Source organism: Pleurodeles waltl, chromosome 4_1 (assembly GCF_031143425.1).
Source record: "Pleurodeles waltl isolate 20211129_DDA chromosome 4_1, aPleWal1.hap1.20221129, whole genome shotgun sequence".
NCBI lineage: Eukaryota > Metazoa > Chordata > Amphibia > Caudata > Salamandridae > Pleurodeles > Pleurodeles waltl.
The window spans coordinates 39,317,855-39,343,879 of NC_090442.1; the positions used below are offsets into that span (position 1 = coordinate 39,317,855).

Genomic DNA, 26,025 nt, shown 5'->3' on the forward strand with positions numbered 1-26,025 from the left:
CAATAAAGAAAGCTGTATAAAATGACAAGCTGCATATTTGGGTAACCAGCATGACTCTTTTAAGTGAAGAAGTGGAATGGTTCTGTTGCAATATACTATCACCCTGGCAAGCTGCTACGAGGAAGAGTAAACAATATGATTAGGTTTCAGCAAAAATGTTTTAGTTCAGGGTGTGCACCTCAGATAGACTTAAACTTACACACCCTGGTCTGTGAGAGTAGTGCCCTATCCATTGCGGCATTGAGGGTAATCTGCAAGACAGAGTTCCAAAATCATCCTTTCATCTCAGTTCACGGCCACATACAGTATTTCTGCAGTAATTCGTTTCACTTTTCTGTCTTTAATTAAACTGACCATTTTAAACCTCCGGCACCCACCACTTCAATCTTACAGTTTTTGTGCTATCATAGGGCCATGGAACTTTTGGCAAGTGGACAGAAGCAGTCAGAGAACCACATCACAATACATACTCATTTGCCTGATGCCTTTCACAACAAACTGCTCTTGGAAAAAGACGTTAACCGGTCCTTGCTCTCAGACAGTCAAAGAAAGCCTATCACCACCTCTATGAACATATTTCAATCAAACCAATATATATCATTCAACAATTATGCCTCTGTATCAATATAACTACAACTAGAGACAGAAAGGAATTAAAAAAACAATCTGCCCATTTGAATAACCAGCATAGTTTTAAGGACGTACAAATTGGAATGTGACAATTTCAGAGTTCCTCATTCATAAGAAGTCTGTGAGATAGTATCTCAGAAAGATCTCAAGTTTATAGCAAAAATGGTTGTAAGGGTGATTTTTACCACACAATTGCAACTAGGTGCCTCAATCTGCAAGAGACCAGTCCTTGACAGATTACACAACTGGGGCAACAGCAAAGGCAGCAATTGTGTCAATCCTTTATGATTCTTCTCTAGTACTATACTTTTTCTGAGGGACAATTTGCATTATTCCTGGAGAAAATCATAGAGCTTCTACCCATGCATAGTTTCTGCTTTCTGCACGCACACACTCCCTGCACTGAATCTACCCACAGTTCTGTTCGGAATGATTGTGCCATGTCATATTGTTGTATACGTATTGCATATCCGTGGCATTTATGAAGAGGTACTTTGGTATGGCAGAAAGACAGAAAAGTAGCAATGCTGAAGGCATAACGTGACTGATTGTGCAGTTTGCATTGGGCTTTCTTAATGAGTGAGAGTGAAAGGAGTATTGTAAGAGTGTATTTCCAGTTTGTATGTAAAGATAAGTTGAGTGCTGTGAGAAAAAGACTCAACCATGAAGGGACTCGAACCCTCAATCTCCTGATCCGAAGTCAGACGCCTTATCCATTAGGCCACATGGTCACTGACAGGAATATGTTTGGTTGTTTAGGGTTAGGTGGTATGAATGGATGTGGAACATATCAATTACAGGTGCGCAGGACAGGATCCCATACCGTTCTTCATCTTCTTTCCATCAAAGGAGTTTTTTCAAACAATATCTAGATAATTTCCAAAGTTTCATATCTTATGATGTGCTTTTTTGCTGTTAATCCTCCTTTCTTCTTTTATTGAATACTCTGTTTTATGCTGCAATGGTATTTTTGGATTATTTGAAAAGAGAATGAAACTGCTTTGACAGTAGTTCAGACTTCCCATTTCTTGACTTGCTAATTTGCTCCCTGAATTAGCTTATACAAGTGACATGACCAGGGCCTTGACCTAAGCACGTACCTGAAAGCCTGTCACCACCTCTAGAAATAAAAGTCACAGCAGCTCAAAACATTCATTTTGAAAGAGAATATTTCAAGTGAGTCCAAGTTTAATTTCAATAAAGAAAGCTGTATAAAATGACACGCTGCTCATTTGGGTAACCAGCATGACACTTTTCAGTGAAGAAGTGGAATGGTTCTGTTGCAATATACTATCACCCTGGCAAGCTGCTACGAGGAAGAGTAAACAATATGATTAGGTTTCAGCAAAAATGTATTAGTTCAGGGTGTGCACCTCAGATAGACTTAAACTTACGCACCCTGGTCTGTGAGAGTAGTGCCCTATCTATTGCGGCATTGAGGGTAATCTGCAAGACAGAGTTCCAAAATCATCCTTTCATCTCAGTTCATGGCCACATACAGTATTTCTGCAGTCATTCGTTTCACTTTTCTGTCTTTAATTAAACTGACCATTTTAAACCTCCGGCACCCACCACTTCAATCTTACCATTTTTGTGCAATCATAGGGCCTTGGAACTTTTGGCAAGTGGACAGAAGCAGTCAGAGAACCACATCACAATACATACTCCTTTGCCTGATACCTTTCACAATAAACTGCTCTTGGAAAAAGACGTTAACCGGTCCTTGCTCTCAGACAGACACAGAAAGCCTATCACCACCTCTACGAACATATTTCAATCAAACCAATATATATCATTCAACAATTATGCCTCTGTATCAATATAACTACAACTCGAGACAGAAAGGAATTTAAAAAACAATCTGCCCATTTGAATAACCAGCATAGTTTTAAGGACGTACAAATTGGAATATGACAATTTCAGAGTTCCTCATTCATAAGAAGTCTGTGAGATAGTATCTCAGAAAGATCTCAAGTTTATAGCAAAAATGGTTGTAAGGGTGATTTTTACCACACAATTGCAACTAGGTGCCTCAATCTGCAAGAGACCAGTCCTTGACAGATTACACAACTGGGGCAACAGCAAAGGCAGCAATTGTGTCAATCCTTTATGATTCTTCTCTAGTACTATACTTTTTCTGAGGGACAATTTGCATTATTCCTGGAGAAAATCATAGAGCTTCTATCCATGCATAGTTTCTGCTTTCTGCACGCACACACTCCCTGCAGTGAATCTACCCACAGTTCTGTTCAGAATGATTGTGCCATGTCATATTGTTGTATACGTATTGCATATCCAAGGCATTTATGAAGAGGTACTTTGGTATGGCAGAAAGACAGAAAAGTAGCAATGCTGAAGGCATAACGTGACTGATTGTGCAGTTTGCATTGGGCTTTCTTAATGAGTGAGAGTGAAAGGAGAATTGTAAGAGTCTGTTTCCAGTTTGTATGTAAAGATAAGTTGGGTGCTGTGAGAAAAAGACTCAACCATGAAGGGACTCGAACCCTCAATCTCCTGATCCGAAGTCAGACGCCTTATCCATTAGGCCACATGGTCACTGACAGGAATATGTTTGGTTGTTTAGGGTTAGGTGGTATGAATGGATGTGGAACATATCAATTACAGGTGCGCAGGACAGGATCCCATACCGTTCTTCATCTTCTTTCCATCAAAGGAGTTTTTTCAAACAATATCTAGATAATTTCCAAAGTTTCATATCTTATGATGTGCTTTTTTGCTGTTAATCCTCCTTTCTTCTTTTATTGAATACTCTGTTTTATGCTGCAATGGTATTTTTGGATTATTTGAAAAGAGAATGAAACTGCTTTGACAGTAGTTCAGACTTCCCATTTCTTGACTTGCTAATTTGCTCCCTGAATTAGCTTATACAAGTGACATGAACAGGGCCTTGACCTAAGCACGTACCTGAAAGCCTGTCACCACCTCTAGAAATAAAAGTCACAGCAGCTCAAAACATTCATTTTGAAAGAGAATATTTCAAGTGAGTCCAAGTTTAATTTCAATAAAGAAAGCTGTATAAAATGACACGCTGCTCATTTGGGTAACCAGCATGACACTTTTCAGTGAAGAAGTGGAATGGTTCTGTTGCAATATACTATCACCCTGGCAAGCTGCTACGAGGAAGAGTAAACAATATGATTAGGTTTCAGCAAAAATGTATTAGTTCAGGGTGTGCACCTCAGATAGACTTAAACTTACACACCCTGGCCTGTGAGAGTAGTGCCCTATCCATTGCGGCATTGAGGGTAATCTGCAAGACAGAGTTCCAAAATCATCCTTTCATCTCAGTTCATGGCCACATACAGTATTTCTGCAGTCATTCGTTTCACTTTTCTGTCTTTAATTAATCTGACCATTTTAAACCTCCGGCACCCACCACTTCAATCTTACTGTTTTTGTGCTATCATAGGGCCTTGGAACTTTTGGCAAGTGGGCAGAAGCAGTCAGAGAACCACATCACAATACATACTCCTTTGCCTGATACCTTTCACAATAAACTGCTCTTGGAAAAACACGTTAACCGGTCCTTGCTCTCAGACAGACACAGAAAGCCTATCACCACCTCTACGAACATATTTCAATCAAACCAATATATATCATTCAACAATTATGCCTCTGTATCAATATAACTATAACTCGAGACAGAAAGGAATTTAAAAAACAATCTGCCCATTTGAATAACCAGCATAGTTTTAAGGACATACAAATTGGAATGTGACAATTTCAGAGTTCCTCATTCATAAGAAGTCTGTGAGATAGTATCTCAGAAAGATCTCAAGTTTATAGCAAAAATGGTTGTAAGGGTGATTTTTACCACACAATTGCAACTAGGTGCCTCAATCTGCAAGAGACCAGTCCTTGACAGATTACACAACTGGGGCAACAGCAAAGGCAGCAATTGTGTCAATCCTTTATGATTCTTCTCTAGTACTATACTTTTTCTGAGGGACAATTTGCATTATTCCTGGAGAAAATCATAGAGCTTCTACCAATGCATAGTTTCTGCTTTCTGCACGCACACACTCCCTGCACTGAATCTACCCACAGTTCTGTTCAGAATGATTGTGCCATGTCATATTGTTGTATACGTATTGCATATCCGTGGCATTTATGAAGAGGTACTTTGGTATGGCAGAAAGACAGAAAAGTAGCAATGCTGATGGCATAACGTGACTGATTGTGCAGTTTGCATTGGGCTTTCTTAATGAGTGAGAGTGAAAGGAGTATTGTAAGAGTGTGTTTCCAGTTGGTATGTAAAGATAAGTTGGGTGCTGTGAGAAAAAGACTCAACCATGAAGGGACTCGAACCCTCAATCTTCTGATCCGAAGTCAGACGCCTTATCCATTAGGCCACATGGTCACTGACTGCAACATGTTTGGGTGTTTAGGGTTAGGTGGTATGAATGGATGTGGAACATATCAATTACAGGTGCGCAGGACAGGATCCCATACCGTTCTTCATCTTCTTTCCATCAAAGGAGTTTTTTCAAACAATATCTAGATAATTTCCAAAGTTTCATATCTTATGCTGTGCTTTTTTGCCGTTAATCCTCCTTTCTTCTTTTATTGAATACTCTGTTTTATGCTGCAATGGTATTTTTGGATTATTTGAAAAGAGAATGAAACTGCTTTGACAGTAGTTCAGACTTCCCATTTCTTGACTTGCTAATTTGCTCCCTGAATTAGCTTATACAAGTAACATGAACAGGGCCTTGACCTAAGCACGTACCTGAAAGCCTGTCACCACCTCTAGAAATAAAATTCACAGCAGCTCAAACATTCATTTTGAAAGAGAATATTTCAAGTGAGTCCAAGTTTAATTTCAATAAAAAAAGCTGTATAAAATGACAAGCTGCATATTTGGGTAAACAGCATGACTCTTTTCAGTGAAGAAGTGGAATGGTTCTGTTGCAATATACTATCACCCTGGCAAGCTGCTACGAGGAAGAGTAAACAATATGATTAGGTTTCAGCAAAAATGTATTAGTTCAGGGTGTGCACCTCAGATAGACTTAAACTTACACACCCTGGTCTGTGAGAGTAGTGCCCTATCCATTGCGGCATTGAGGGTAATCTGCAAGACAGAGTTCCAAAATCATCCTTTCATCTCAGTTCATGGCCACATACAGTATTTCTGCAGTCATTCGTTTCACTTTTCTGTCTTTAATTAAACTGACCATTTTAAACCTCCGGCACCCACCACTTCAATCTTACAGTTTTTGTGCTATCATGGGGCCATGGAACTTTTGGCAAGTGGACAGAAGCAGTCAGAGAACCACATCACAATACATACTCATTTGCCTGATACCTTTCACAACAAACTGCTCTTGGAAAAAGACGTTAACCGGTCCTTGCTCTCAGACAGACACAGAAAGCCTATCACCACCTCTATGAACATATTTCAATCAAACCAATATATATCATTCAAGAATTATGCCTCTGTATCAATATAACTACAACTAGAGACAGAAAGGAATTTAAAAAACAATCTGCCCATTTGAATAACCAGCATAGTTTTAAGGACGTACAAATTGGAATGTGACAATTTCAGAGTTCCTCATTCATAAGAAGTCTGTGAGATAGTATCTCAGAAAGATCTCAAGTTTATAGCAAAAATGGTTGTAAGGGTGATTTTTACCACACAATTGCAACTAGGTGCCTCAATCTGCAAGAGACCAGTCCTTGACAGATTACACAACTGGGGAAACAGCAAAGGCAGCAATTGTGTCAATCCTTTATGATTCTTCTCTAGTACTATACTTTTTCTGAGGGACAATTTGCATTATTCCTGGAGAAAATCATAGAGCTTCTATCCATGCATAGTTTCTGCTTTCTGCACGCACACACTCCCTGCACTGAATCTACCCACAGTTCTGTTCAGAATGATTGTGCCATGTCATATTGTTGTATACGTATTGCATATCCGTGGCATTTATGAAGAGGTACTTTGGTATGGCAGAAAGACAGAAAAGTAGCAATGCTGAAGGCATAACGTGACTGATTGTGCAGTTTGCATTGGGCTTTCTTAATGAGTGAGAGTGAAAGGAGTATTGTAAGAGTGTGTTTCCAGTTTGTATGTAAAGATAAGTTGGGTGCTGTGAGAAAAAGACTCAACCATGATGGGACTCGAACCCTCAACTTTTTGATCCGAAGTCAGACGCCTTATCCACTAGGCCACATGGTCACTGACTGCAATATGTTTGGGTGTTTAGGGTTAGGTGGTATGAATGGATGTGGAACATATCAATTACAGGTGCGCAGGACAGGATCCCATACCGTTCTTCATCTTCTTTCCATCAAAGGAGTTTTTTCAAACAATATCTAGATAATTTCCAAAGTTTCATATCTTATGCTGTTTTTTTTTGCCGTTAATCCTCCTTTCTTCTTTTATTGAATACTCTGTTTTATGCTGCAATGGTATTTTTGGATTATTTGAAAAGAGAATGAACTGACAGTAGTTCAGACTTCCCATTTCTTGACTTGCTAATTTGCTCCCTGAATTAGCTTATAGAAGTGACCTGAACAGGGCCTTGACCTAAGCACGTTCCTGAAAGCCTGTCACCACCTCTAGAAATAAAATTCACAGCAGCTCAAAACATTCATTTTGAAAGAGAATATTTCAAGTGAGTCCAAGTTTAATTTCAATAAAGAAAGCTGTATAAAATGACACGCTGCACATTTGGGTAACCAGCATGACACTTTTCAGTGAAGAAGTGGAATGGTTCTGTTGCAATATACTATCACCCTGGCAAGCTGCTACGAGGAAGAGTAAACAATATGATTAGGTTTCAGCAAAAATGTATTAGTTCAGGGTGTGCACCTCAGATAGACTTACACTTACACACCCTGGTCTGTGAGAGTAGTGCCCTATCTATTGCGGCATTGAGGGTAATCTGCAAGACAGAGTTCCAAAATCATCCTTTCATCTCAGTTCATGGCCACATACAGTATTTCTGCAGTCATTCGTTTTACTTTTCTGTCTTTAATTAAACTGACCATTTTAAACCTCCGGCACCCACCACTTCAATCTTACTGTTTTTGTGCTATCATAGGGCCTTGGAACTTTTGGCAAGTGGGCAGAAGCAGTCAGAGAACCACATCACAATACACACTCCTTTGCCTGATACCTTTCACAATAAACTGCTCTTGGAAAAAGACGTTAACCGGTCCTTGCTCTCAGACAGACACAGAAAGCCTATCACCACCTCTACGAACATATTTCAATCAAACCAATATATATCATTCAACAATTATGCCTCTGTATCAATATAACTATAACTCGAGACAGAAAGGAATTTAAAAAACAATCTGCCCATTTGAATAACCAGCATAGTTTTAAGGACGTACAAATTGGAATGTGACAATTTCAGAGTTCCTCATTCATAAGAAGTCTGTGAGATAGTATCTCAGAAAGATCTCAAGTTTATAGCAAAAATGGTTGTAAGGGTGATTTTTACCACACAATTGCAACTAGGTGCCTCAATCTGCAAGAGACCAGTCCTTGACAGATTACACAACTGGGGCAACAGCAAAGGCAGCAATTGTGTCAATCCTTTATGATTCTTCTCTAGTACTATACTTTTTCTGAGGGACAATTTGCATTATTCCTGGAGAAAATCATAGAGCTTCTACCCATGCATAGTTTCTGCTTTCTGCACGCACACACTCCCTGCACTGAATCTACCCACAGTTCTGTTCAGAATGATTGTGCCATGTCATATTGTTGTATACGTATTGCATATCCGTGGCATTTATGAAGAGGTACTTTGGTATGGCAGAAAGACAGAAAAGTAGCAATGCTGATGGCATAACGTGACTGATTGTGCAGTTTGCATTGGGCTTTCTTAATGAGTGAGAGTGAAAGGAGTATTGTAAGAGTGTGTTTCCAGTTTGTATGTGAAGATCAGTTGGGTGCTGTGAGAAAAAGACTCAACCATGAAGGGACTCGAACCCTCAATGTTCTGATCTGAAGTCAGACACCTTATCCATTAGGCCACATGGTCACTGACTGCAATATGTTTGGGTGTTTAGGGTTAGGTGGTATGAATGGATGTGGAACATATCAATTACAGGTGCGCAGGACAGGATCCAATACCGTTCTTCATCTTCTTTCCATCAAAGGAGTTTTTTCAAACAATATCTAGATAATTTCCAAAGTTTCATATCTTATGCTGTGCTTTTTTGCCGTTAATCCTCCTTTCTTTTTTTATTGAATACTCTGTTTTATGCTGCAATGGTATTTTTGGATTATTTGAAAAGAGAATGAAACTGCTTTGACAGTAGTTCAGACTTCCCATTTCTTAACTTGCTAATTTGCTCCCTGAATTACCTTATACAAGTGACATGAACAGGGCCTTGACCTAAGCACGTACCTGAAAGCCTGTCACCACCTCTAGAAATAAAATTCACAGCAGCTCAAAACATTCATTTTGAAAGAGAATATTTAAAGTGAGTCCAAGTTTAATTTCAATAAAGAAAGTTGTATAAAATGACACGCTGCACATTTGGGTAACCAGCATGACTCTTTTCAGTGAAGAAGTGGAATGGTTCTGTTGCAATATACTATCACCCTGGCAAGCTGCTACGAGGAAGAGTAAACAATATGATTAGGTTTCAGCAAAAATGTATTAGTTCAGGGTGTGCACCTCAGATAGACTTAAACTTACACACCCTGGTCTGTGAGAGTAGTGCCCTATCCATTGCGGCATTGAGGGTAATCTGCAAGACAGAGTTTCAAAATCATCCTTTCATCTCAGTTCATGGCCTCATACAGTATTTCTGCAGTCATTCGTTTCACTTTTCTGTCTTTAATTAAACTGACCATTTTAAACCTCCGGCACCCACCACTTCAATCTTACCGTTTTTGTGCTATCATAGGGCCTTGGAACTTTTGGCAAGTGCACAGAAGCAGTCAGAGAACCACATCACAATACATACTTCTTTGCCTGATACCTTTCACAACAAACTGCTCTTGGAAAAACACGTTAACCGGTCCTTGCTCTCAGACAGACACAGAAAGCCTATCACCACCTCTACGAACATATTTCAATCAAACCAATATATATAATTCAACAATTATGCCTCTGTATCAATATAACTACAACTCGAGACAGAAAGGAATTTAAAAAACAATCTGCCCATTTGAATAACCAGCAGAGTTTTAAGGACGTACAAATTGGAATGTGACAATTTCAGAGTTCCTCATTGATAAGAAGTCTGTGAGATAGTATCTCAGAAAGATCTCAAGTTTATAGCAAAAATGGTTGTAAGGGTGATTTTTACCACACAATTGCAACTAGGTGACTCAATCTGCAAGAGACCAGTCCTTGACAGATTACACAACTGGGGCAACAGCAAAGGCAGCAATTGTGTCAATCCTTTATGATTCTTCTCTAGTACTATACTTTTTCTGAGGGACAATTTGCATTATTCCTGGAGAAAATCATAGAGCTTCTACCCATGCATAGTTTCTGCTTTCTGCACGCACACACTCCCTGCACTGAATCTACCCACAGTTCTGTTCAGAATGATTGTGCCATGTCATATTGTTGTATACGTATTGCATATCTGTGGCATTTATGAAGAGGTACTTTGGTATGGCAGAAAGACAGAAAAGTAGCAATGCTGATGGCATAACGTGACTGATTGTGCAGTTTGCATTGGGCTTTCCTAATGAGTGAGAGTGAAAGGAGTATTGTAAGAGTGTGTTTCCAGTTTGTATGTGAAGATAAGTTGGGTGCTGTGAGAAAAAGACTCAACCATGAAGGGAATAGAACCCTCAATGTTCTGATCCGAAGTCAGACGCCTTATCCATTAGGCCACATGGTCACTGACTGCAATATGTTTGGGTGTTTATGGTTAGGTGGTATGAATGGATGTGGAACATATCAATTACAGGTGCGCAGGACAGGATCCCATACCGTTCTTCATCTTCTTTCCATCAAAGGAGTTTTTTCAAACAATATGTAGATAATTTCCAAAGTTTCATATCTTATGCTGTGCTTTTTTGGCGTTAATCCTCCTTTCTTCTTTTATTGAATACTCTGTTTATGCTGCAATGGTATTTTTGGATTATTTGAAAAGAGAATGAAACTGCTTTGACAGTAGTTCAGACTTCCCATTTCTTGACTTGCTAATTTGCTCCCTGAATTAGCTTATACAAGTGACATGAACAGTGCCTTGACCTAAGCACGTACCTGACAGCCTGTCACCACCTCTAGAAATAAAATTCACAGCAGCTCAAAACATTCATTTTGAAAGAGAATATTTCAAGTGAGTCCAAGTTTAATTTCAATAAAGAAATCTGTATAAAATGACACGCTGCACATTTGGGTAACCAGCATGACTCTTTTCAGTGAAGAAGTGGAATGATTCTGTTGCAATATACTATCACCCTGGAAAGCTGCTACGAGGAAGAGTAAACAATATGATTAGGTTTCAGCAAAAATGTATTAGTTCAGGGTGTGCACCTCAGATAGACTTAAACTTACACACCCTGGTCTGTGAGAGTAGTGCCCTATCCATTGCGACATTGAGGGTAATCTGCAAGACAGAGTTCCAAAATCATCCTTTCATCTCAGTTCATGGCCACATACAGTATTTCTGCAGTCATTCGTTTCACTTTTCTGTCTTTAATTAAACTGACCATTTTAAACCTCCGGCACCCACCACTTCAATCTTTCCGTTTTTGTGCTATCATAGGGCCTTGGAACTTTTGGCAAGTGGACAGAAGCAGTCAGAGAACCACATCACAATACATACTCCTTTGCCTGATACCTTTCACAACAAACTGCTCTTGGAAAAACACGTTAACCGGTCCTTGCTCTCAGACAGACACAGAAAGCCTATCACCACCTCTACGAACATATTTCAATCAAACCAATATATATCATTCAACAATTATGCCTCTGTATCAATATAACTACAACTCGAGACAGAAAGGAATTTAAAAAACAATCTGCCCATTTGAATAACCAGCAGAGTTTTAAGGACGTACAAATTGGAATGTGACAATTTCAGAGTTCCTCATTCATAAGAAGTCTGTGAGATAGAATCTCAGAAAGATCTCAAGTTTATAGCAAAAATGGTTGTAAGGGTGATTTTTACCACACAATTACAACTAGGTGCCTCAATCTGCAAGAGACGAGTCCTTGACAGATTACACAACTGGGGCAACAGCAAAGGCAGCAATTGTGTCAATCCTTTATGATTCTTCTCTAGTACTATACTTTTTCTGAGGGACAATTTGCATTATTCCTGGAGAAAATCATAGAGCTTCTACCCATGCATAGTTTCTGCTTTCTGCACGCACACACTCCCTGCACTGAATCTACCCACAGTTCTGTTCAGAATGATTGTGCCATGTCATATTGTTGTATACGTATTGCATATCCGTGGCATTTATGAAGAGGTACTTTGGTATGGCAGAAAGACAGAAAAGTAGCAATGCTGAAGGCATAACGTGACAGATTGTGCTGTTTGCATTGGGCTTTCTTAATGAGTGAGAGTGAAAGGAGTATTTTAAGAGTATGTTTCCAGTTTGTATGTAAAGATAAGTTGGGTGCTGTGAGAAAAAGACTCAACCATGAAGGGACTCGAACCCTCAATATTCTGATCCGAAGTCAGACGCCTTATCCATTAGGCCACATGGTCACTGACTGCAATATGTTTGGGTGTTTAGGGTTAGGTGGTATGAATGGATGTGGAACATATTAATTACAGGTGCGCAGGACAGGATCCCATACCGTTCTTAATCTTCTTTCCATCAAAGGAGTTTTTTCAAACAATATCTAGATAATTTCCAAAGTTTCATATCTTATGCTGTGCTTTTTTGCCGTTAATCCTCCTTTCTTCTTTTATTGAATACTCTGTTTTATGCTGCAATGGTATTTTTGGATTATTTGAAAAGAGAATGAAACTGCTTTGACAGTAGTTCAGACTTCCCATTTCTTGACTTGCTAATTTGCTCCCTGAATTAGCTTATACAAGTGACATGAACAGGGCCTTGACCTAAGCACGTACCTGAAAGCCTTTCACCACCTTTAGAAATAAAATTCACAGCAGCTCAAAACATTCATTTTGAAAGAGAATATTTCAAGTGAGTCCAAGTTTAATTTCAATAAAGAAAGCTGTATAAAATGACACTCTGCACATTTGGGTAACCAGCATGACACTTTTCAGTGAAGAAGTGGAATGGTTCTGTTGCAATATACTATCACCCTGGCAAGCTGCTACGAGGAAGAGTAAACAATATGATTAGGTTTCAGCAAAAATGTATTAGTTCAGGGTGTGCACCTCAGATAGACTTAAACTTACACACCCTGGTCTGTGAGAGTAGTGCCCTATCCATTGCGGCATTGAGGGTAATCTGCAAGACAGAGTTCCAAAATCATCCTTTCATCTCAGTTCATGGCCACATACAGTATTTCTGCAGTCATTCGTTTCACTTTTCTGTCTTTAATTAAACTGACCATTTTAAACCTCCGGCACCCACCACTTCAATCTTTCCGTTTTTGTGCTATCATAGGGCCTTGGAACTTTTGGCAAGTGGACAGAAGCAGTCAGAGAACCACATCACAATACATACTCCTTTGCCTGATACCTTTCACAACAAACTGCTCTTGGAAAAAGACGTTAACCGGTCCTTGCTCTCAGACAGACACAGAAAGCCTATCACCACCTCTACGAACATATTTCAATCAAACCAATATATATCATTCAACAATTATGCCTCTGTATCAATATAACTACAACTCGAGACAGAAAGGAATTTAAAAAACAATCTGCCCATTTGAATAACCAGCAGAGTTTTAAGGACATACAAATTGGAATGTGACAATTTCAGAGTTCCTCATTCATAAGAAGTCTGTGAGATAGTATCTCAGAAAGATCTCACGTTTATAGCAAAAAAGGTTGTAAGGGTGATTTTTACCACACAATTACAACTAGGTGCCTCAATCTGCAAGAGACCAGTCCTTGACAGATTACACAACTGGGGCAACAGCAAAGGCAGCCATTGTGTCAATCCTTTATGATTCTTCTCTAGTACTATACTTTTTCTGAGCGACAATTTGCATTATTCCTGGAGAAAATCATTGAGCTTCTACCCATGCATAGTTTCTGCTTTCTGCACGCACACACTCCCTGCACTGAATCTACCCACAGTTCTGTTCAGAATGATTGTGCCATGTCATATTGTTGTATACGGATTGCATATCTGTGGCATTTATGAAGAGGTACTTTGGTATGGCAGAAAGACAGAAAAGTAGCAATGCTGATGGCATAACGTGACAGATTGTGCAGTTTGCATTGGGCTTTCCTAATGAGTGAGAGTGAAAGGAGTATTGTAAGAGTGTGTTTCCCGTTTGTATGTAAAGATAAGTTGGGTGCTGTGAGAAAAAGACTTAACCATGAAGGGACTCGAACCCTCAATCTTCTGATCCGAAGTCAGACGCCTTATCCATTAGGCCACATGGTCACTGACTGTAACATGTTTGGGTGTTTAGGGTTAGGTGGTATGAATGAATGTGGAACATATCAATTACAGTTGCGCAGGACAGGATCCCATACCGTTCTTCATCTTCTTTCCATCAAAGGAGTTTTTTCAAACAATATCTAGATAATTTCCAAAGTTTCATATCTTATGATGTGCTTTTTTGCCATTAATCCTCCTTTATTCTTCTATTGAATACTCTGTTTTATGCTACAATGGTATTTTTGGATTATTTGAAAAGAGAATGAAACTGCTTTGACAGTAGTTCAGACTTCCCATTTCTTGACTTGCTAATTTGCTCCCTGAATTAGCTTATACAAGTGACATGAACAGGGCCTTGACCTAAGCACGTACCTGAAAGCCTGTCACCACCTCTAGAAATAAAATTCACAGCAGCTCAAAACATTCATTTTGAAAGAGAATATTTCAAGTGAGTCCAAGTTTAATTTCAATAAAGAAAGTTGTATAAAATGACACGCTGCACATTTGGGTAACCAGCATGACTCTTTTCAGTGAAGAAGTGGAATGGTTCTGTTGCAATATACTATCACCCTGGCAAGCTGCTACGAGGAAGAGTAATCAATATGATTAGGTTTCAGCAAAAATGTATTAGTTCAGGGTGTGCACCTCAGATAGACTTAAACTTACACACCCTGGTCTGTGAGAGTAGTGCCCTATCCATTGCGGCATTGAGGGTAATCTGCAAGACAGAGTTCCAAAATCATCCTTTCATCTCAGTTCATGGCCACATACAGTATTTCTGCAGTCATTCGTTTCACTTTTCTGTCTTTAATTAAACTGACCATTTTAAACCTCCGGCACCCACAACTTCAATCTTACCGTTTTTGTGCTATCATAGGGCCTTGGAACTTTTGGCAAGTGGACAGAAGCAGTCAGAGAACCACATTACAATACATACTCCTTTGCCTGATACCTTTCACAACAAACTGCTCTTGGAAAAAGACGTTAACCGGTCCTTGCTCTCAGACAGACACAGAAAGCCTATCACCACCTCTACGAACATATTTCAATCAAACCAATATATATCATTCAACAATTATGCCTCTGTATCAATATAACTACAACTCGATACAGAAAGGAATTTAAAAAACAATCTGTCCATTTGAATAACCAGCAGAGTTTTAAGGACGTACAAATTGGAATGTGACAATTTCAGAGTTCCTCATTCATAAGAAGTCTGTGAGATAGTATCTCAGAAAGATCTCAAGTTTATAGCAAAAATGGTTGTAAGGGTGATTTTTACCACACAATTGCAACTAGATGACTCAATCTGCAAGAGACCAGTCCTTGACAGATTACACAACTGGGGCAACAGCAAAGGCAGCAATTGTGTCAATCCTTTATGATTCTTCTCTAGTACTATACTTTTTCTGAGGGACAATTTGCATTATTCCTGGAGAAAATCATAGAGCTTCTACCCATGCATAGTTTCTTCTTTCTGCACGCACACACTCCCTGCACTGAATCTACCCACAGTTCTGTTCAGATTGATTGTGCCATGTCATATTGTTGTATACGTATTGCATATCCATTGCATTTATGAAGAGGTACTTTGGTATGGCAGAAAGATTGAAAAGTAGCAATGCTGAAGGTATAACGTGACTGATTGTGCAGTTTGCATTGGGCTTTCTTAATGAGTGAGAGTGAAAGGAGTATTGTAAGAGTGTGTTTCCAGTTTGTATGTAAAGATAAGTTGGGTGCTGTGAGAAAAAGACTCAACCATGAAGGGACTCGAACCCTCAATCTTCTGATCCTAAGTCAGACGCCTTATCCATTAGGCCACATGGTCACTGACTGCAACATGTTTGGGTGTTTAGGGTTAGGTGGTATGAATGAATGTGGAACATATCAATTACAGGTGCGCAGGACAGGATCCCATACCGTTCTTCATCTTCTTTCCATCAAAGGAGTTTTTTCAAACAATATCTAGATAATTTCCAAAGTTTCATATCTTATGATGTGCTTTTTTGCCGTTAATCCTCCTTTATTCTTCTATTGAATACTCTGTTTTATGCTGCAATGGTATTTTTGGATTATTTGAAAAGAGAATGAAACTGCTTTGACAGTAGTTCAGACTTCCCATTTCTTGACTTGCTAATTTGCTCCCTGAATTAGCTTATACAAGTGACATGAACAGGGCCTTGACCTAAGCACGTACCTGAAAGCCTGTCACCACCTCTAGAAATAAAATTCACAGCAGCTCAAAACATTCATTTTGAAAGAGAATATTTCAAGTGAGTCCAAGTTTAATTTCAATAAAGAAAGTTGTATAAAATGACACGCTGCACATTTGGGTAACCAGCATGACTCTTTTCAGTGAAGAAGTGGAATGGTTCTGTTGCAATATACTATCACCCTGGCAAGCTGCTACGAGGAATAATAAACAATATGATTAGGTTTCAGCAAAAATGTATTAGTTCAGGGTGTGCACCTCAGATAGACTTAAACTTACACACCCTGGTCTGTGAGAGTAGTGCCCTATCCATTGCGGCATTGAGGGTAATCTGCAAGACAGAGTTCCAAAATCATCCTTTCATCTCAGTTCATGGCCACATACAGTATTTCTGCAGTCATTCGTTTCACTTTTCTGTCTTTAATTAAACTGACCATTTTAAACCTCCGGCACCCACCACTTCAATCTTACAGTTTTTGTGCTATCATAGGGCCTTGGAACTTTTGGCAAGTGGACAGAAGCAGTCAGAGAACCACATCACAATACATACTCCTTTGCCTGATACCTTTCACAACAAAGTGCTCTTGGAAAAAGACGTTAACCGGTCCTTGCTCTCAGACAGACACAGAAAGCCTATCACCACCTCTACGAACATATTTCAATCAAACCAATATATATCATTCAACAATTATGCCTCTGTATCAATAAAACTACAACTCGAGACAGAAAGGAATTTAAAAAACAATCTGCCCATTTGAATAACCAGCAGAGTTTTAAGGACGTACAAATTGGATTGTGACAATTTCAGAGTTCCTCATTCATAAGAAGTTTGTGAGATAGTATCTCAGAAAGATCTCACGTTTATAGCAAAAATGGTTGTAAGGGTGATTTTTACCACACATTTACAACTAGGTGCCTCAATCTGCAAGAGACCAGTCCTTGACAGATTACACAACTGGGGCAACAGCAAAGGCAGCCTTTGTGTCAATCCTTTATGATTCTTCTCTACTACTATACTTTTTCTGAGCGACAATTTGCATTATTCCTGGAGAAAATCATAGAGCTTCTACCCATGCATAGTTTCTGCTTTCTGCACGCACACACTCCCTGCACTGAATCTACCCACAGTTCTGTTCAGAATGATTGTGCCATGTCATATTGTTGTATACGGATTGCATATCTGTGGCATTTATGAAGAGGTACTTTGGTATGGCAGAAAGACAGAAAAGTAGCAATTCTGATGGCATAACGTGACAGATTGTGCAGTTTGCATTGGGCTTTCCTAATGAGTGAGAGTGAAAGGAGTATTGTAAGAGTGTGTTTCCAGTTTGTATGTGAAGATAAGTTGGGTGCTGTGAGAAAAAGACTCAATCATGAAGGGAGTAGAACCCTCAATGCTCTGATCCGAAGTCAGACGCCTTATCCATTAGGCCACATGGTCACTGACTGCAATATGTTTGGGTGTTTAGGGTTAGGTGGTATGAATGGATGTGGAACATATCAATTACAGGTGCGCAGGACAGGATCCCATACCGTTCTTCATCTTCTTTCCATCAAAGGAGTTTTTTCAAACAATATCTAGATAATTTCCAAAGTTTCATATCTTATGCTGTGCTTTTTTGCCGTTAATCCTCCTTTCTTCTTTTATTGAATACTCTGTTTTATGCTGCAATGGTATTTTTGGATTATTTGAAAAGAGAATGAAACTGCTTTGACATTAGTTCAGACTTCCCATTTCTTGACTTGCTAATTTGCTCCCTGAATTAGCTTATACAAGTGACATGAACAGGGCCTTGACCTAAGCATGTACCTGAAAGCCTGTCACCACCTCTAGAAATAAAATTCACAGCAGCTCAAAACATTCATTTTGAAAGAGAATATTTCAAGTGAGTCCAAGTTTAATTTCAATAAAGAAAGTTGTATAAAATGACACGATGCACATTTGGGTAACCAGCATGACTCTTTTCAGTGAAGAAGTGGAATGGTTCTGTTGCAATATACTATCACCCTGGAAAGCTGCTACGAGGAAGAGTAAACAATATGATTAGGTTTCAGCAAAAATTTATTAGTTCAGGGTGTGCACCTCAGATAGACTTAAACTTAAACACCCTGGTCTGTGAGAGTAGTGCCCTATCCATTGCGGCATTGAGGGTAATCTGCAAGACAGAGTTCCAAAATCATCCTTTCATCTCAGTTCATGGCCACATACAGTATTTCTGCAGTCATTCGTTTCACTTTTCTGTCTTTAATTAAACTGACCATTTTAAACCTCCGGCACCCACCACTTCAATCTTACCGTTTTTGTGCTATCATAGGGCCTTGGAACTTTTGGCAAGCGGACAGAAGCAGTCAGAGAACCACATCACAATACATACTCCTTTGCCTGATACCTTTCACAACAAACTGCTCTTGGAAAAACATGTTAACCGGTCCTTGCTCTCAGACAGACACAGAAAGCCTATCACCACCTCTACGAACATATTTCAATCAAACCAATATATATCATTCAACAATTATGCCTCTGTATCAATATAACTACAACTCGATACAGAAAGGAATTTAAAAAACAATCTGTCCATTTGAATAACCAGCAGAGTTTTAAGGACGTACAAATTGGAATGTGACAATTTCAGAGTTCCTCATTCATAAGAAGTCTGTGAGATAGTATCTCAGAAAGATCTCAAGTTTATAGCAAAAATGGTTGTAAGGGTGATTTTTACCACACAATTGCAACTAGATGACTCAATCTGCAAGAGACCAGTCCTTGACAGATTACACAACTGGGGCAACAGCAAAGGCAGCAATTGTGTCAATCCTTTATGATTCTTCTCTAGTACTATACTTTTTCTGAGGGACAATTTGCATTATTCCTGGAGAAAATCATAGAGCTTCTACCCATGCATAGTTTCTGCTTTCTGCACGCACACACTCCCTGCACTGAATCTTCCCACAGTTCTGTTCAGAATGATTGTGCCATGTCATATTGTTGTATACGTATTGCATATCCATTGCATTTATGAAGAGGTACTTTGGTATGGCAGAAAGATTGAAAAGTAGCAATGCTGAAGGTATAACGTGACTGATTGTGCAGTTTGCATTGGGCTTTCTTAATGAGTGAGAGTGAAAGGAGTATTGTAAGAGTGTGTTTCCAGTTTGTATGTAAAGATAAGTTGGGTGCTGTGAGAAAAAGACTTAACCATGAAGGGACTCGAACCCTCAATCTTCTGATCCGAAGTCAGACACCTTATCCATTAGGCCACATGGTCACTGACTGCAACATGTTTGGGTGTTTAGGGCTAGGTGGTATGAATGAATGTGGAACATATCAATTACAGGTGCGCAGGACAGGATCCCATACCGTTCTTCATCTTCTTTCCATCAAAGGAGTTTTTTCAAACAATATCTAGATAATTTCCAAAGTTTCATATCTTATGATGTGCTTTTTTGCCGTTAATCCTCCTTTATTCTTCTATTGAATACTCTGTTTTATGCTGCAATGGTATTTTTGGATTATTTGAAAAGAGAATGAAACTGCTTTGACAGTAGTTCAGACTTCCCATTTCTTGACTTGCTAATTTGCTCCCTGAATTAGCTTATACAAGTGACATGAACAGGGCCTTGACCTAAGCACGTTCCTGAAAGCCTGTCACCACCTCTAGAAATAAAATTCACAGCAGCTCAAAACATTCATTTTGAAAGAGAATATTTCAAGTGAGTCCAAGTTTAATTTCAATAAAGAAAGTTGTATAAAATGACACGCTGCACATTTGGGTAACCAGCATGACTCTTTTCAGTGAAGAAGTGGAATGGTTCTGTTGCAATATACTATCACCCTGGCAAGCTGCTACGAGAAAGAGTAAACAATATGATTAGGTTTCAGCAAAAATGTATTAGTTCAGGGTGTGCACCTCAGATAGACTTAAACTTACACACCCTGGTCTGTGAGAGTAGTGCCCTATCCATTGCGGCATTGAGGGTAATCTGCAAGACAGAGTTCCAAAATCATCCTTTCATCTCAGTTCATGGCCACATACAGTATTTCTGCAGTCATTCGTTTCACTTTTCTGTCTTTAATTAAACTGACCATTTTAAACCTCCGGCACCCACCACTTCAATCTTACCGTTTTTGTGCTATCATAGGGCCTTGGAACTTTTGGCAAGTGGACAGAAGCAGTCAGAGAACCACATCACAATACATACTCCTTTGCCTGATACCTTTCACAACAAACTGCTCTTGGAAAAAGACGTTACCCGGTCCTTGCTCTCAGACAGACACAGAAAGCCTATCACCACCTCTACGAACATATTTCAATCAAACCAATATATATCATTCAACAATTATGCCTCTGTATCAATATAACTACAACTCGAGACAGAAAGGAATTTAAAAAACAATCTGCCCATTTGAATAACCAGCAGAGTTTTAAGGACGTACAAATTGGAATGTGACAATTTCAGAGTTCCTCATTCATAAGAAGTCTGTGAGATAGAATCTCAGAAAGATCTCAAGTTTATAGCAAAAATGGTTGTAAGGGTGATTTTTATCACACAATTACAACTAGGTGCCTCAATCTGCAAGAGACCAGTCCTTGACAGATTACACAACTGGGGCAACAGCAAAGGCAGCAATTGTGTCAATCCTTTATGATTCTTCTCTAGTAGTATACATTTTTCTGAGGGACAATTTGCATTATTCCTGGAGAAAATCATAGAGCTTCTACCCATGCATAGTTTCTGCTTTCTGCACGCACACACTCCCTGAACTGAATCTACCCACAGTTCTGTTCAGAATGATTGTGCCATGTCATATTGTTGTATACGGATTGCATATCTGTGGCATTTATGAAGAGGTACTTTGGTATGGCAGAAAGACAGAAAAGTAGCAATGCTGATGGCATAACGTGACAGATTGTGCAGTTTGCATTGGGCTTTCCTAATGAGTGAGAGTGAAAGGAGTATTGTAAGAGTGTGTTTCCAGTTTGTATGTGAAGATAAGTTGGGTGCTGTGAGAAAAAGACTCAACCATGAAGGGAGTAGAACCCTCAATGCTCTGATCCGAAGTCAGACGCCTTATCCATTAGGCCACATGGTCACTGACTGCAATATGTTTGTGTGTTTAGGGTTAGGTGGTATGAATGGATGTGGAACATATCAATTACAGGTGCGCAGGACAGGATCCCATACCGTTCTTCATCTTCTTTCCATCAAAGAAGTTTTTTCAAACAATATCTAGATAATTTCCAAAGTTTCATATCCTATGATGTGCTTTTTTGGCGTTAATCCTCCTTTCTTCTTTTATTGAATACTCTGTTTTATGCTGCAATGGTATTTTTGGATTATTTGAAAAGAGAATGAAACTGCTTTGACAGTAGTTCAGACTTCCCATTTCTTGACTTGCTAATTTGCTCCCTGAATTAGCTTATACAAGTGACATGAACAGGGCCTTGACCTAAGCATGTACCTGAAAGCCTGTCACCACCTCTAGAAATAAAATTCACAGCAGCTCAAAACATTCATTTTGAAAGAGAATATTTCAAGTGAGTCCAAGTTTAATTTCAATAAAGAAAGTTGTATAAAATGACACGATGCACATTTGGGTAACCAGCATGACTCTTTTCAGTGAAAAGTGGAATGGTTCTGTTGCAATATACTATCACCCTGGAAAGCTGCTACGAGGAAGAGTAAACAATATGATTAGGTTTCAGCAAAAATGTATTAGTTCAGGGTGTGCACCTCAGATAGACTTAAACTTACACACCCTGGTCTGTGAGAGTAGTGCCCTATCCATTGCGGCATTGAGGGTAATCTGCAAGACAGAGTTCCAAAATCATCCTTTCATCTCAGTTCATGGCCACATACAGTATTTCTGCAGTCATTCGTTTCACTTTTCTGTCTTTAATTAAACTGACCATTTTAAACCTCCGGCACCCACCACTTCAATCTTACCGTTTTTGTGCTATCATAGGGCCTTGGAACTTTTGGCAAGCGGACAGAAGCAGTCAGAGAACCACATCACAATACATACTCCTTTGCCTGATACCTTTCACAACAAACTGCTCTTGGAAAAACATGTTAACCGGTCCTTGCTCTCAGACAGACACAGAAAGCCTATCACCACCTCTACGAACATATTTCAATCAAACCAATATATATCATTCAACAATTATGCCTCTGTATCAATATAACTACAACTCGATACAGAAAGGAATTTAAAAAACAATCTGTCCATTTGAATAACCAGCAGAGTTTTAAGGACGTACAAATTGGAATGTGACAATTTCAGAGTTCCTCATTCATAAGAAGTCTGTGAGATAGTATCTCAGAAAGATCTCAAGTTTATAGCAAAAATGGTTGTAAGGGTGATTTTTACCACACAATTGCAACTAGATGACTCAATCTGCAAGAGACCAGTCCTTGACAGATTACACAACTGGGGCAACAGCAAAGGCAGCAATTGTGTCAATCCTTTATGATTCTTCTCTAGTAGTATACTTTTTCTGAGGGACAATTTGCATTATTCCTGGAGAAAATCATAGAGCTTCTACCCATGCATAGTTTCTGCTTTCTGCACGCACACACTCCCTGCACTGAATCTACCCACAGTTCTGTTCAGAATGATTGTGCCATGTCATATTGTTGTATACGTATTGCATATCCATTGCATTTATGAAGAGGTACTTTGGTATGGCAGAAAGATTGAAAAGTAGCAATGCTGAAGGTATAACGTGACTGATTGTGCAGTTTGCATTGGGCTTTCTTAATGAGTGAGAGTGAAAGGAGTATTGTAAGAGTGTGTTTCCAGTTTGTATGTAAAGATAAGTTGGGTGCTGTGAGAAAAAGACTTAACCATGAAGGGACTCGAACCCTCAATCTTCTGATCCGAAGTCAGACGCCTTATCCATTAGGCCACATGGTCACTGACTGTAACATGTTTGGGTGTTTAGGGTTAGGTGGTATGAATGAATGTGGAACATATCAATTACAGTTGCGCAGGACAGGATCCCATACCGTTCTTCATCTTCTTTCCATCAAAGGAGTTTTTTCAAACAATATCTAGATAATTTCCAAAGTTTCATATCTTATGATGTGCTTTTTTGCCGTTAATCCTCCTTTATTCTTCTATTGAATACTCTGTTTTATGCTGCAATGGTATTTTTGGATTATTTGAAAAGAGAATGAAACTGCTTTGACAGTAGTTCAGACTTCCCATTTCTTGACTTGCTAATTTGCTCCCTGAATTAGCTTATACAAGTGACATGAACAGGGCCTTGACCTAAGCACGTACCTGAAAGCCTGTCACCACCTCTAGAAATAAAATTCACAGCAGCTCAAAACATTCATTTTGAAAGAGAATATTTCAAGTGAGTCCAAGTTTAATTTCAATAAAGAAAGTTGTATAAAATGACACGCTGCACATTTGGGTAACCAGCATGACTCTTTTCAGTGAAGAAGTGGAATGGTTCTGTTGCAATATACTATCACCCTGGCAAGCTGCTACGAGGAAGAGTAATCAATATGATTAGGTTTCAGCAAAAATGTATTAGTTCAGGGTGTGCACCTCAGATAGACTTAAACTTACACACCCTGGTCTGTGAGAGTAGTGCCCTATCCATTGCGGCATTGAGGGTAATCTGCAAGACAGAGTTCCAAAATCATCCTTTCATCTCAGTTCATGGCCACATACAGTATTTCTGCAGTCATTCGTTTCACTTTTCTGTCTTTAATTAAACTGACCATTTTAAACCTCCGGCACCCACCACTTCAATCTTACCGTTTTTGTGCTATCATAGGGCCTTGGAACTTTTGGCAAGTGGACAGAAGCAGTCAGAGAACCACATCACAATACATACTCCTTTGCCTGATACCTTTCACAACAAACTGCTCTTGGAAAAAGACGTTAACCGGTCCTTGCTCTCAGACAGACACAGAAAGCCTATCACCACCTCTACGAACATATTTCAATCAAACCAATATATATCATTCAACAATTATGCCTCTGTATCAATATAACTACAACTCGATACAGAAAGGAATTTAAAAAACAATCTGTCCATTTGAATAACCAGCAGAGTTTTAAGGAAGTACAAATTGGAATGTGACAATTTCAGAGTTCCTCATTCATAAGAAGTCTGTGAGATAGTATGTCAGAAAGATCTCAAGTTTATAGCAAAAATGGTTGTAAGGGTGATTTTTACCACACAATTGCAACTAGATGACTCAATCTGCAAGAGACCAGTCCTTGACAGATTACACAACTGGGGCAACAGCAAAGGCAGCAATTGTGTCAATCCTTTATGATTCTTCTCTAGTACTATACTTTTTCTGAGGGACAATTTGCATTATTCCTGGAGAAAATCATAGAGCTTCTACCCATGCATAGTTTCTTCTTTCAGCACGCACACACTCCCTGCACTGAATCTACCCACAGTTCTGTTCAGAATGATTGTGCCATGTCATATTGTTGTATACGTATTGCATATCCATTGCATTTATGAAGAGGTACTTTGGTATGGCAGAAAGATTGAAAAGTAGCAATGCTGAAGGTATAACGTGACTGATTGTGCAGTTTGCATTGGGCTTTCTTAATGAGTGAGAGTGAAAGGAGTATTGTAAGAGTGTGTTTCCAGTTTGTATGTAAAGATAAGTTGGGTGCTGTGAGAAAAAGACTTAACCATGAAGGGACTCGAACCCTCAATCTTCTGATCCGAAGTCAAACGCCTTATCCATTAGGCCACATGGTCACTGACTGCAACATGTTTGGGTGTTTAGGGTTAGGTGGTATGAATGGATGTGGAACATATCAATTACAGGTGCGCAGGACAGGATCCCATACCGTTCTTCATCTTCTTTCCATCAAAGGAGTTTTTTCAAACAGTATCTAGATAATTTCCAAAGTTTCATATCTTATGCTGTGCTTTTTTGGCGTTACTCCTCCTTTCTTCTTTTATTGAATACTCTGTTTTATGCTGCAATGGTATTTTTGGATTATTTGAAAAGAGAATGAAACTGCATTGACAGTAGTTCAGACTTCCCATTTCTTGACTTGCTAATTTGCTCCCTGAATTAGCTTATACAAGTGACATGAACAGGGCCTTGACCTAAGCATGTACCTGAAAACCTGTCACCACCTCTAGAAATAAAATTCACAGCAGCTCAAAACATTCATTTTGAAAGAGAATATTTCAAGTGAGTCCAAGTTTAATTTCAATAAAGAAAGTTGTATAAAATGACATGCTGCACATTTGGGTAACCAGCATGACTCTTTTCAGTGAAGAAGTGGAATGGTTCTGTTGCAATATACTATCACCCTGGCAAGCTGCTACGAGGAAGAGTAAACAATATGATTAGGTTTCAGCAAAAATGTATTAGTTCAGGGTGTGCACCTCAGATAGACTTAAACTTACACACCCTGGTCTGTGAGAGTAGTGCCCTATCCATTGCGGCATTGAGGGTAATCTGCAAGACAGAGTTCCAAAATCATCCTTTCATCTCAGTTCATGGCCACATACAGTATTTCTGCAGTCATTCGTTTCACTTTTCTGTCTTTAATTAAACTGACCATTTTAAACCTCCGGCACCCACCACTTCAATCTTACCGTTTTTGTGCTATCATAAGGCCTTGGAACTTTTGGCAAGTGGACAGAAGCAGTCAGAGAACCACATCACAATACATACTCCTTTGCCTGAT

General features: G+C 39.2%; 9 non-coding genes across 9 annotated transcripts; all 9 read right to left on the reverse strand.

Annotated features, from left to right (window-relative positions):
- Positions 1–1,288: 1,288 nt before the first annotated feature.
- On the reverse strand, positions 1,289–1,361 carry TRNAR-UCG (transfer RNA arginine (anticodon UCG)). Its single transcript has one exon. It is a non-coding gene; the product is annotated as a tRNA-Arg (tRNA).
- Positions 1,362–3,113: 1,752 nt separating this feature from the next.
- On the reverse strand, positions 3,114–3,186 carry TRNAR-UCG (transfer RNA arginine (anticodon UCG)). The gene has a single exon. It is a non-coding gene; the product is annotated as a tRNA-Arg (tRNA).
- A 1,752-nt stretch (positions 3,187–4,938) lies between these two features.
- TRNAR-UCG (transfer RNA arginine (anticodon UCG)) lies at positions 4,939–5,011 on the reverse strand. The gene has a single exon. It is a non-coding gene; the product is annotated as a tRNA-Arg (tRNA).
- A 7,219-nt stretch (positions 5,012–12,230) lies between these two features.
- TRNAR-UCG (transfer RNA arginine (anticodon UCG)) lies at positions 12,231–12,303 on the reverse strand. The gene has a single exon. It is a non-coding gene; the product is annotated as a tRNA-Arg (tRNA).
- A 1,752-nt stretch (positions 12,304–14,055) lies between these two features.
- On the reverse strand, positions 14,056–14,128 carry TRNAR-UCG (transfer RNA arginine (anticodon UCG)). Its single transcript has one exon. It is a non-coding gene; the product is annotated as a tRNA-Arg (tRNA).
- Positions 14,129–15,880: 1,752 nt separating this feature from the next.
- Positions 15,881–15,953, reverse strand: TRNAL-UAG (transfer RNA leucine (anticodon UAG)). Its single transcript has one exon. It is a non-coding gene; the product is annotated as a tRNA-Leu (tRNA).
- Positions 15,954–19,530: 3,577 nt separating this feature from the next.
- On the reverse strand, positions 19,531–19,603 carry TRNAR-UCG (transfer RNA arginine (anticodon UCG)). The gene has a single exon. It is a non-coding gene; the product is annotated as a tRNA-Arg (tRNA).
- A 3,577-nt stretch (positions 19,604–23,180) lies between these two features.
- Positions 23,181–23,253, reverse strand: TRNAR-UCG (transfer RNA arginine (anticodon UCG)). The gene has a single exon. It is a non-coding gene; the product is annotated as a tRNA-Arg (tRNA).
- Positions 23,254–25,005: 1,752 nt separating this feature from the next.
- Positions 25,006–25,078, reverse strand: TRNAR-UCG (transfer RNA arginine (anticodon UCG)). Its single transcript has one exon. It is a non-coding gene; the product is annotated as a tRNA-Arg (tRNA).
- Positions 25,079–26,025: the final 947 nt, after the last annotated feature.